Source organism: Montipora foliosa, chromosome 3 (genome assembly GCF_036669935.1).
Source record: "Montipora foliosa isolate CH-2021 chromosome 3, ASM3666993v2, whole genome shotgun sequence".
NCBI lineage: Eukaryota > Metazoa > Cnidaria > Anthozoa > Scleractinia > Acroporidae > Montipora > Montipora foliosa.
Genome location: NC_090871.1, coordinates 21,749,941 through 21,762,440, shown reverse-complemented (window position 1 = coordinate 21,762,440; position 12,500 = coordinate 21,749,941). Strand labels below are relative to the sequence as shown.

At 39.2% G+C, this 12,500-nt stretch overlaps 1 long non-coding RNA gene across 1 annotated transcript in view; it reads left to right on the top strand.

Moving 5' to 3' along the window:
- Positions 1-12,117: 12,117 nt before the first annotated feature.
- Positions 12,118-12,500, top strand: part of LOC137994604 (uncharacterized) — an 11,212-nt gene continuing 10,829 nt past the window's right edge. Inside the window, exons 1-2 of the long non-coding RNA XR_011122153.1 lie at positions 12,118-12,170; positions 12,431-12,500. The exon at positions 12,431-12,500 is cut by the window's right edge and continues 16 nt beyond it. This is a non-coding gene — a long non-coding RNA (uncharacterized lncRNA). The remainder of the gene's footprint in view (positions 12,171-12,430) is intronic.

Here is a 12,500-nt window from a genome sequence, read left to right as displayed (position 1 = left end):
GATCGATGCGCCTACGTGTGCTGCGGACAAATCGACAGTTACAGTTAGGCAAACTCGAGACGCAGTCAAGGGTTTGCATAACTGTCGATAATTCTGCCAAAAAGATAAAGCGAAAGTTTTGAATACAGACCTTGACTAAATTCCCGCTCGACGCATAAAATCTGCCCGTTTTTGCGTCGGTATCAAAGATTCTTTCTTTGATTGCACTCACGGCAATGTTGGTACCAAAACAACAGAAAAATGTAGCTCAGGTTTTGCATAATAATAGAGTCAAATTTCCAAAACGACGTTTTCGCTAGTATTCTTTCCACCAACATGGCCGCCATGACGCCAGGTGCGATTCCAACATTGGATTTTACAGATACCAAACTTTGAGAAAATGAATTAACTGAAGAGAGTGTAGTGTAACATGAAGTGATAGATTTCTATCCCTTATGAACCATGTGAGCGCTAGCCCTACTGATGGAACTGGGCCCACACAAGGACAGAGAAAAACTCTGACCAGGGTGGGAATTGAACCCACGACCTTCGAGTTAGATCTCCGCCGCTCTACCGACTGAGCTACAAGGTCAGTCGGTAGAGCGGTCAGTCATTCTTTGTAGCTCAGTCGGTAAAGCGGCGGAGATCTAACCCGAAGGTCGTGGGTTCAATTCCCACCCTGGTCAGAGTTTTTCTCTGTCCTTGTGTGGGCCCAGTTCCATCAGTAGGGCTAAAGCTCACATGGTTCATAAGGGATAGAAATATAGCACTTCACGTTACACTACACTCTCTTCAGTTAATTCTGTTTAAAATATAAGAGCTTCACGGCCAACGTCTGTATAAACGTAACCTTTCCTTGTACTTTGAGAAAATGAATTTAGGATAGCGGAGTTTACCACGCAAGTGCAGGCGTAAGCCCTCTATTTCTATACACGGTCATTTAAGGTCTACTGATATCCCAACATAGCTCAAGTAGGTTTCAGTCAAGGCCTGGGGGCAAAGTATGTCCGAAAAACATGGTTAATCGACTATATCTCTCGGCTAGATTGCCTGGATCAGTGATCATGAGTTATCGGCGTATTTTACTGTTGCAGATTTTAAAAAAGCGTTTCTGACGGACATCTAACATATTCAACTTTCAGCGCTTGGTGAGGTCTTCTTCAACTGCTTAAAATTGAAATTATAAATTATCAAAGCTGAATTTTGGACATAAACAGAAAGTTTTTTCATGGACAATCACTCTAAACTAGAGGGGCTGGAAATAGTTCACCTTCATCAGAAAAGCGTTTTTTACTTGATATTCTGTTCTAAGACAATTATTGAAATAAATATGCTATTTTTCCAGTCGTGTCACGTGCCTTCAGAGTAAAAAGCCTATTATCCTGGAAAAAGTTAAAAACAATAAGAAATTTTAAGTGCCCATTTTCGTTTCACTGTCACTCACCTGGTCAATTATACAACGAATTAACCATTTCTACCAATTAAAGCCCTTAACCTTTGAATTTGTAAGCGCCGATACGGTCGCATGACTTTTTAACTCTCTCACAATATCTTTTTTTATTTTTTAGTTTTATACTACTTTTACGTTTACTTGTTACATATCCACCTTTGTATATATCTTGCTTTTATATTCTGGATCTTAACATCCACTTTAACGTCTATGTTGTGATCTATTCGTGAGAATGTAATTGAACTTCTGAAGCCGACCTGACAGACGCCTTGATGTCGGACGTAACAAGCTTTGGATTTGTTCAACATGGCCTCTGGAGCAATAACTTAGGCCCTGTTTACAAGCGGGTAGGGTAACCCTACAGTAACTACTAGGGTTACCCTAGCAGGAGGGTCAAAGATAGCCCGGGTTTACAAGCAAAATTTCACACGTAGGGTTACCCTACCACCCGGGACAACTTTGCGATCTTGGTAACCGCCAGCATCGCAAACAATAAAAACCGCTAAAAAGTTGTCCCGGGTAGGCGAGTTGTCCCTAGCAGAGCGTTTACAAGGCACCTAGGGTTACCCTAGAGCAAGGGGAACCCTAGCACTCAGATAGGGTTACCCTAGCGCCAGGGTAACCATAGCTGCCTTGTAAACACGTCGATGAAAAAAAGAAGAAATGTATGAGTGCTAGGGTAACTCTCTCACTAGGGTTACCCTACCTGCTTGTAAACAGGGTCTCACGTGATAAAACGGCCATGTTGGTGCCAAAACAATAGAAAAATGTAACTTAAGCTTTGCATAATAATAGAGTCAAATTCCAAAAAGACTACTTTTGCGCTATTGTTCTTTCAACCAAGACCGCCGTGACGTCATTTGCAATCAAACAATCTACACCCGTACCCAGGATATGGTGGGAGAGGTAAAAGAGCTGGTAAAAGAGTTAAAGAATTAGAATCTATTCACGAACATAGAATGGAAACCATGGCCGTAGCCAAGAAAAAAAAAATGACTGAGGCAATGTACATCGTTAAATTCTCTTCGTAGGTATTATAGGTGTTCATGATGAGTACCGGTACATTTTAAAGACAATTAACACTGGAATCACGCCTTATTTTAAAAAATCACGAAATAATGACTGAGGCAAGTGCTTCGGTTTGCCTCATACTGGCTACGGCCCTGGAAACCGTTGTGCATCATCGACCCGAGTTCTTCGGACAAGAAGGTGAATGAAAATAATTTAATTTCTATAACTCTTCAAAACGACAAACTCAGTGTCTGTGGTGTCTGGTAAACGCCCCAACACTACAAAAATATTCGATTACTACTGAAAAACGTGACTGTTCTACAAATAGAAATGTTGGCCAACAACAACAACAACAGCATTCCACAACAAAAAGAATGCAATCAATCCGGATCCAATTGATATTAATTGCGTACCAATTGCTACGCGCGTTGAATTCACAATCACTGAAAAAGGATGACAATATTGGTCTTGCAATAGAATTATGCAAATTTAACAACATAATATAGAGATATTAGGTGCGCCAGAAAGTTGGAGAACTGGATCTAAATATATTGAATTTGATGATAACAATCAACAATGGAAGTGGATTAATTACTGGGTTGCCAAACCCAGTCGGAATCTGCGTTTCATTTCTTCGTTTTATTTTTTTCGTGTCATGAAAAGTCTTGCCGGTCACTCCCCTGCTTAGTGGTGTCTTTGTGCATAGAGTCTTCTTTGCGTAGGTTTGAGCGGGCTGCACTAATGCGTAGATTTCTCTGGTGCACACAGGAGAACATTTAATTAACCTGCAATGGCGTCGAAAGTCTTGTAACACGAATGGCGTTTTCGTGGATCTTTAAACAAAATATACCCTCATGGAGCTCAAGAATGGAACGTCACTTGGATGAACAAGACAGGCGGTGAAAAATAAATATCTGGAATCTTTAAAGCGACGAGTAATGGTCTTCGACAACAATCTCATTTTTCGCCGTTGGATATCAAGTGAACTTTGGTTCTAATATTTTACTACCTTGGTATTATATAAAACACTGAAATCAAATGGCACATTTTTTATGGATTTAACAACCATTGAAGGAATCGAACGCCTTGAATGCATCACAGTGTTTACTGAAGTCGCATCTTAGTTGTCTGGCAATTTAAATTTATTTTGTACTCAACTCTGCAAAGGTAAAAAAAAAAAAATGGAAATGTGACAGTGAAGAATTATTTGAATGAACGCTTGTTGTCTCTTTTGTGCCTCATTATTTTACGGTCAAGCTTCTTTCGAAAAGGGTTTGATGTGAACTGTCAGAAATTTATTTAATTGCATATGCTCTTGTTTGCACACACGCAATTGAAATAGGAAGGTTTTTTGTCTCTAATAGCAAATATGTTATTTGTTTCAATACATTTCTCGCTGGAAAAGGTTTTTTGATATTTCCAGCCTTTGTGAATTTTAATATCATGTTGTGTAATTTTCGAGCTTAACAAATGTGCATACCTGGGTTGAAATGTGATACGGGTGGATTTTTGTGGCAGTGCTCTGTAAGAAGCGGTGCATAAGTCACGAAAATAAACAGGTCTGTTGGAAGCGTGCTTGAGTTTCAACAAAATGAGCTCCAAAATCAGCAAAAAATTGTGACGCTGATGAATACTAGAGTAGCTGCTATTTCCAAAACGATGGAATTACCCGGTGACAAAAAACCTCGTCTTGGAGAGTAAATGTTTGACAATGGTCAACCTCAAGAGTTGGGCGATTGCGATCTTTGTGTTGAATTAGCACATTTCTTGTCAAACATTATAACACTTGAAAGAAAAGAAAACTAAGAAAAACAAAACTTTGTATCTTGCCATCATTTCACACAGATGCTTCACTGTTTCGCGAGTAAATATGCCTCGGTAACTTGATCACGGCGCCCGCTGAATTCGATGTCACTTTCGATTTTGCGATTTACTTGTGCAGCCAAAAGTACTGTAAGAAAATTGAACGTAGCAAAAATCTCCCAAAATGTTTGTCGCTGATCGTAACTTTTTATATTCGCGGTTCAAAATTAATGTTGTTTTCATGTAGTAAATTTTGTGCTGATGGCAAAATATTTTATTCTCGATCGACCGTCCTGAAAACTTCCTTCTACTCTTCCTAAAAACTGTGTATCAAAATTTATTTACTTTTGCATCAATATTTGTTTTGCATAAAGCAGGCTAACAAAATCTGTACAAGTAGAAGGAAAGGTTACGTTTATACAAACGTTGGCCGTGTAGCACTATATTTTAAAGAGAGTTAACTTAATAGAGTGTAATGTGAAGTGCTCGATTTCTATCCCATAAGAACCATGTGAGCGTTAGCCCTACTGATGGAAATGGCCCACACAAGGACAGAGAAAAACTCTGACCAGGGTGGGAATTGAACCCACGACCTTCGGGTTAGATCTCCGCCGCTCTACTGACTGAGCAACAACGTCAGACAGGAGCTGGCCGTGGGAACTGAAGATGTTAAAGTCACGGCAATGAACATGTACAATTACAAGGAAAGGTTACGTTTATACAAACGTTGGCCGTGTATAAAGGTTACGTTTGTATAAACGTAACCTTTCCGTGTACTTGTACATGTTCATTGCCGTGACTTTAACATCTTCAGTTCCCACGGTCTGCTCCCGTCTGACCTTGTAGCTCAGTCGGTAGAGCAGCGGAGATCCAACCCGAAGGTCGTGGGTTCAATTCCCACCCTGGTCAGAGTTTTTTCTCTGTCCTCGTGTGGGCCCATTTCCATCAGTAGGGCTGACGCTCACATGGTTCATATGGGATAGAAATCGAGCACTTCACATAACACTCTATTCAGTTAACAAAATCTGTACCTTGCTTAGTTCGCATTTGTTGGCGTTACAGTAGAAATTTCGGTCCTATGCTTCTGTTGCAAATTGGTGTATTTTTTAGGTCAACCATCCAGATACTAACCCCGCCGGATAGGGTTAACTTCAGTGAACTCGTGTATTACTAAGCTGTCAGATGCTCAGAGTGCACGCTTAAACTTGTGGTGAAAAGAAGTTGTGAGGGAACTTGAAAATGATCAACATGTCAGCCCAGAGGTCAATGTTTCTCGATTCCCTTTTATTTTCTTCAATCTTCTGGGATCAGTACTTTGCTAGTAACCACATGACTTCTGCCATGGCACTGCAATGATATACAATACCAAAACAATATAGTGTACTGTTAGAGTTACATATTACGCAAAGACAACTTGAATCTTCTTTCGGACAAATGATTAATAGGCCGGTAGCCAGGTTTTTAACTTCAGAAAAAGATCTTTTTCGTCGTATGAACGTGTGAGCCAAAGGGCCTCTGCTGGTACGACTTCTGGGTGACCCCTTAAATGGTCTTAATGACCCCCGACTTGAAAAAATTGCCTGGAACGCTGCAGTTTAATACCACCCAACTCAGTCCCTTCTGTTTTTGAGTAACACGTACCAACCCAGTGTACGCTCATGGGGCGTCTAGTTTTGTATACTGTACGAAAAGAAGAGCAGAGCGGGAGTCGGCTTTATCCTTGGCCCCAACGTGAGGGTGATGAAAACAGTTGTAAACATAGCTGGTAGAATTCTAACGAGATACGTGGAATGTTACGGCTTATATTTGAGAATAACTAATGAAACGAAACAACGCTTTTATACAGAGCTTCGAAAAGATATGGTTGTCAAGGAGATGTGAAAGAAGTAGAAATTGAAATGCCTGTTGAACTTGCACATCTTGAAATTTACTCTGATCTATTTAACGATCAGAAAATTGACATAAATTCAAATCCACCCGACAGAGAGGAAATTAAGAGGCTGTCTCCGTAAAAGCGGTCCTATCTATCTGGTTTGAAAAATAGATTTCGCTAATTTCTGGTGTGTTGCAAGACTTTCATGTGCTTTTACTAAAACCACAATCCCATTCATCGGATCCTTTAAATTATTTGAGTTTTGAGGGAATTTTTGGCTCACCCGCTCGAACTCTCCTGGGGCCCTATATCGAGGCTTCAATTTGACCCAAATTTGAAGATCAATTTATCAATAACTAACGAAGCCCGTACAAAACAAAAACGATGGCCAGTTACTTCATGTCTTTTGAATACACAAAGGTGACTTTCATTAACATTGAGGTCAAATGAACGTACGAGCGAGACTATAAAGGCATCTCTATCATGCAGCCTGATCAGGCACGCGAACACCGATCAACTTCGAACTCTATTTATGAAAAAGGGAGGCGGTCTTTTTCAATCAAACCAACGCAGATGGAGAGTAAGTACCATACGTAATGTCATTACGGAGCGAAAACTTTGCGACCCGTCCTTGATCGAATATTTAGGCTCTGAACATGTCTAATTTCGGCGATCGCCAAGTTTTGGCTCCACAATGAAAGAATCGTTAAGAGGGATCGTTGCACTAACATCGCTCGCAGATAGACCTAAAACAACCCTATACTAAATAAACGAAAAAGACATTTAAATGCATTACAGGTCAATTGAAGGGGAACAAACCCTCCTTTAACGGCCTCAGCTTGGCTTACCCGTCACAGAGAAATGCTCCAGTGTTCGAATTTTGCTCCCTGATTTTGCGAAAAAAGACGATCTCTGCTGCCCAAGCACTGGATCCCTGAAGGTGAAAATTAAGTTTAGGTATCTAAGCCGCTTTTTGTCTGCCATTATCATTGTTACAGCGAAGTTTTTCCTCTACAAAACGGCGAACATCAATGAAGATTGCCGCCATATTTATCTTTTGGGACAACCGCTGACCAAACTCAATAATAGTACTTGTGAAGTACCGAGGAAAGGAGGGTGTCATTGAGAACGTTGACTGTTATTGCAATAAAAGCTATCATAATTTAGAATTCCTCCACGCTAAACCTGCACACAATTGCAGAACATCTCGTAAGTGACAAACCTAGGAGCCAATGACTTAGCTAATGGGAAAAGTAACACGTTCTCTTTTGGCTCACGGGTCAATTGTATGCCTAATTCTATGAATTTAGAAGTTGTTATGCTTTATAATTTTAGATTTACCTTAAGCAACCTCGGATTTTTAGAGTATTTTTAAATTTAATTTTGCTTCTCAGCAATACGTTCGATTCGGGAACCGGATTTTATTTTCATTGATGTCACTTTAAAAGTCTAGAAAGTAGGACTGTTTAGAACGCCTTTATTATTTTTTCAGCAACCAATAAAGAACCACTTGGTCTAAATGCGCGGAGCATACCAAAATAGTAAAAAGTAAAGTCTGCTTCGAGCCTAGTGGCCCATCCGGCCGCCGCTTATCTCCGGTTACTGCAGTATGAACAACTAGGAGCATTTCTTATTCCCCCCTGGATGTGAAAAGAGACTCTTGCCCAAGAACACAACACATTGATCCGCCCAGGGCTCGAACCCGGACCGCTAGATCCGGAGTCCGGATCCAGGGCCCGGTTGTTCGAAAGCCGATTAGCTTAATCCAGGATTAGCGTAAACTTTTGTTTCGAGTTTTCAACTTTTTGGTGAAAGTTTTTTTCGCTTATTTTTGTTTTTCAAGATTGACTTCTTCTAATGTAAAGTTTTGCTGATTATCAGCGGTGAACAGCATTTTGGAGTAGAGAAATAAACTCCTTGCTTAATTTTTATCTGGGATTAGCGTTAATCGGCTTTTGAACAACCGGGCCCAGCACGCTAACCGTTAGGCGACCGCGCCTCGCAATAATATGGATTTGTTGTATACTTCAAGACCTTTTCTGTATTTTACTGACAGTCTACATTTGCTTTAGTTTATGGGTTGTTACTAATGGAATTATCAATAGGCCATTTACCAAAAAATAACAATAACTATAAGAGCATTCGAAGGACCCGTTTCAGTCTCATTTCCCCCACGTTTGCCGTGTTGTACATTGACTACACTTTCTTTTCTATAGGTTTCAATTTAGAAAAGTAACAGAATGGATGAATCTTTATACGTAAAACGGTTTTGGGAATGATTCCGTTGCCACATGACCTCGAAGATACACCATTTCGAGTTTGAGGCCACCATGTTGGAAGTGAGGCACACTTTATTAAAAAATTGGTAAACGAAGACAAAAAAGATGAGATAAGTTGAAAGATGAAAGAAACGAGAAAAAAACTACCAAAATAGAAATAAAAAGTGGTTCCTATGGAATGCCGTTTGTATCAAAAATACTTCTCGTCACACATAAAACTTATCCTTAAATATATAAAACTGATTGCTCTTTAAATAAAACATCTTCGCTTATACATAAAACTTGCTACAAATATAAAACTTATCACGCCGTATATAAAACATGTTTGGAAATATAGAACTTGTCACGCCATATATAAAACTTGTTTGAAAATATGAAATTGTCACGCCATATATAAAATATAACTTGTCACGCAATACGCCTATTGGAACCCAGTACCGCGCCAAAGGGCGAGAACGAGGCGATGAACTTGAGTTTCCATGATTATAAACTCTATAAAGTTGCGTGAAACGCTTCGACAAATAACTCAGAAACGCTGTAGCGCACAGACCTGAGAATTGCTGAGGTGATTTATAAATTTTTCTCCTACAACATCCCAAGATTTTGGCTTATTTCATTGAACTGTTTCTATTTTATTTTTTTTGTTGCGTGATAGTGAAAACGATCTATAGTTAAACCCGACAACTTCATCTCTCTTATAATTAATACTCCAGACGCGGTCTGAAAAGAGCTTGTGAAGTGTGGTGGATTGCAGAGGAGATCTCAGGGGTTATCCAGGGCAGCTGGTCTTTCTGGATATACTTCTTTTTGTATGACATCTGCTGGTCCACTACATCGATGAACAGCTGGTACCAGTGTTCACAAATAACATCAATGTCATCGAGGATATATGCAGTATGCCGGGGGAGTTTACCAAGATCAGCTAGCGCTAGGAAACGATCATTGTCGAAGCCCTTCGTACTAATATATTCAATGAGCTTAGGTTGAGGTCTAGTGGTATTCTACTTCCGTATAGCAGAGATCAGATCATGATCACCGAGGCCCAGCTTCATTGTTCTATACTTGGTTCAAATTGAACCCTCGATATAGGGCCCGAGGAGCGTTCGAGCGGGTAAACCAAAAATCCCTCAAAACTCCAATAATTCAGTAAAAGCTCCGATCAAGCAGATTGTGGTTTTAGTATAAGCACATGAAAGTCTTGTGATACACTAAAAATGAGCGAAATCTATTTTCCAAACCAGATCGATCTAACCGCTTTTTCGGAGACAGCCTCTTAAATCTGCTTTGAAAAGCTTCAATGATGGAAAGAGCTTTGGTACTGATAAAATACCAACTGAAGCACTTAATATGGAATTTTTCCATCAACTAATCATGGCAATCTAGCTGGATGTTGAATACTATTTGGATGACAATGACGATTCCCTCTGACTGGCTGAAACTCTCTATAACTTGTCTCTTTCAGAGAGGAAGTAAGCAACTCACAGTAGCAAGCAATTATTGTACACTGTCTGTTGGAACTAACATCTCAAAGATGTTATCCAAGATATCAATTATCACATGACTGAAAGAAAGCTATGAGGTAAACATTTCAAATGAACAGTTTGGTTTCAAATGGGACAGATCTACTACTGATGGGATATTTATCATGCGACAAGTGTTAAAGAACACTGAGGGAGTTATATTTGCATAGTATATTGACTTAACTGCTGAATTCGATAAGGTACCGAGACACATAAGGTATGAAGTTCTGAAAATCAGAACGGGATGCAACAAGTTAATTGATATCTTATGATTATTATATGATGGAACATCTGGGAAAATTTGTAGCGTTGTTACTGACTTCCCTATTGAAGAAGGAAGTAGACAAGGTGGTATAGAAAGCCCTACTGAATTTAATTGGTTCTTTGATTGGGTAGTCAAGGTAGCTGCTCATGAAATCGATCAGCGTTTTCCCAATGGACGGGGTATTCAATACACATATGCAGTTGCAAATGCCTGTCACCAGCGTAGCACTGGACACATGAATGGAACTGAAATGATTAGATGGTTACGTGTACTGTATGCAGATGATGTCGTAATCTTCTCAAAAGATCTTTCTGATCTACAGGTTATTCTAGATATAGTACACAGAACTTGCTCTAAATATGGTCTACAGATGAGCTTCAAGAAAACAAAAACACAAGTTTTCAACGATTCAGAACTCATGGTACTTGTCTGAACAGAACTCATGAACAAACATTTCTGGAAACAGGATTGAAAATGTTAAGGAATTTAAATACCTGGGACATATGTCCTATAATGACCAAAAGGACTCTTTTGTTGACAACAGAATTATAAGCGCAACAGGTAAATTTTATGATCTAAAATACGTTCCAACTGATCCTAAAGTATCCATGGAAACAAGAAAAAAAAACCTTAGAAGCCTGTGTAAGATCCAGACTTGTTTATTGCACTGAAGCGCAACTACCTAATGAAGACGAATTGAGGAAACTAGAATCATGCTGGCACAGTCTCCTGAGATGCATCGTAAAGAACGGATGGAAAAGGAAAAGTAATAGTGAAGGAGGAGATACATTTGCCTTTAAGTACAGAAACTCTGACGTCGAAAGAATAATTGGAACTCCACCACAACGTGATTTCATAAGTGAGCGATATTTAAAGCATATATAATGCACACGTTTGCAGAAGACAAAACTCTAACCTGACAAAAACAAGTGTCATTCATCATACCAAAAGCAAAATATGTTAGAGATCCATGGATCAAAATTGAAAAACTACTCAACATTAATAAAGATCAAGCCAAACGAAGCGGTGTTAAAAGGGAAGATTGTTGTCTTGCGAGTAGGTCAGTCACCGAACTTTTGTATAACTCCACAGTAACATCGCGTTGTTTCCAAACCGTGTTAAGTAGGTGAATAGTTATAGAATGATCCGTGGTGGTAAAAGCTTTTTTGTCCTTACGTGTCAAAGTTAGTATTTTAAATTGGTGGGTTAACATTTATTTTATCCAAACTTTACCTTCTCAGCACATTGTAGATAACGTTTGTTTTATTATTCCAAAAATCCAAAGAGACCTAATTTTTTCTGTTTCCAGACTGATATAGCGTTTGTTTTATTTTATATCAATTTTTGTGTCTGACGTTCCATAGTTTAATTAATCTAGTGCCATAAAAATAACTCCAAACGTTTTTTGAAAGTTGACTTCAAATAACGCTTTGAGTGATAATGAACAAATGAAAAATCATATGTAGAACTGGTCGGATCATAGCAACGTCAATTGTCAGGATGATACACCAACCACTCTAAACTGTTTCCAGATAAATTTCCGAAAAAGGCATTGAATTTGGTATCGTTGCTTGAATATAAGAAAATTAGAGGAGTTCAATGTCGGCGCGGGTAGAATCCCCTCCCCCGCCGAATGCTGTACATAGGGGTTAAGTACGATGAGAACTTCCTAACTGTCCGTCAGTTCCACACCACTCAACTGGTCAAATTTATCACGAATTAGCCATTTTGACCAATTAAGGCCCTTGACCCACACCTTAGACTCCTTGAGAGTCCATTAACCAGCAATTGAAACCTTGATGGAACTGTATCGCATGCAGTCATCTGTGGCAAACGAATGGCAAGACTACACATCAGCTTGTGTTAATAATTAATCGTATGTTGTTCTCTCGGCTGTGTTAAGAGAGAGAATCATTGTGTTGCAAGTCCGTCAGAACCGGACGTGTCTTTTCCGTTTTCAACAGCACCATATTGTTGTGTCCAAACCGTGGTAAGTACGTTAATGTTGTGGAATGTCCCATGCTGGGTGCTAGTAAAAGTTCTTTACCCCGTTAAGTGTCGAAATTGTCATTAATGTTTTCCATCTATTAGTTCAATTACTTAAAACTTAGAACTTAGAAACTTAGAACCTGTTGGATACATTTGTCGATTAAATTATATTCATTGCGTTAAGCCTGACTTATTTTAAATTTAATTAGTAAAAGCATTTAAATGAAACGGCTTTCTCAGAATTTATCATTACTTTTTTAGCCTTAGTTAATTCGAGATGATTCCCAAAATGATATTCATTCTGCTTGCCTCAATGGCCGTTCTCCTGAGA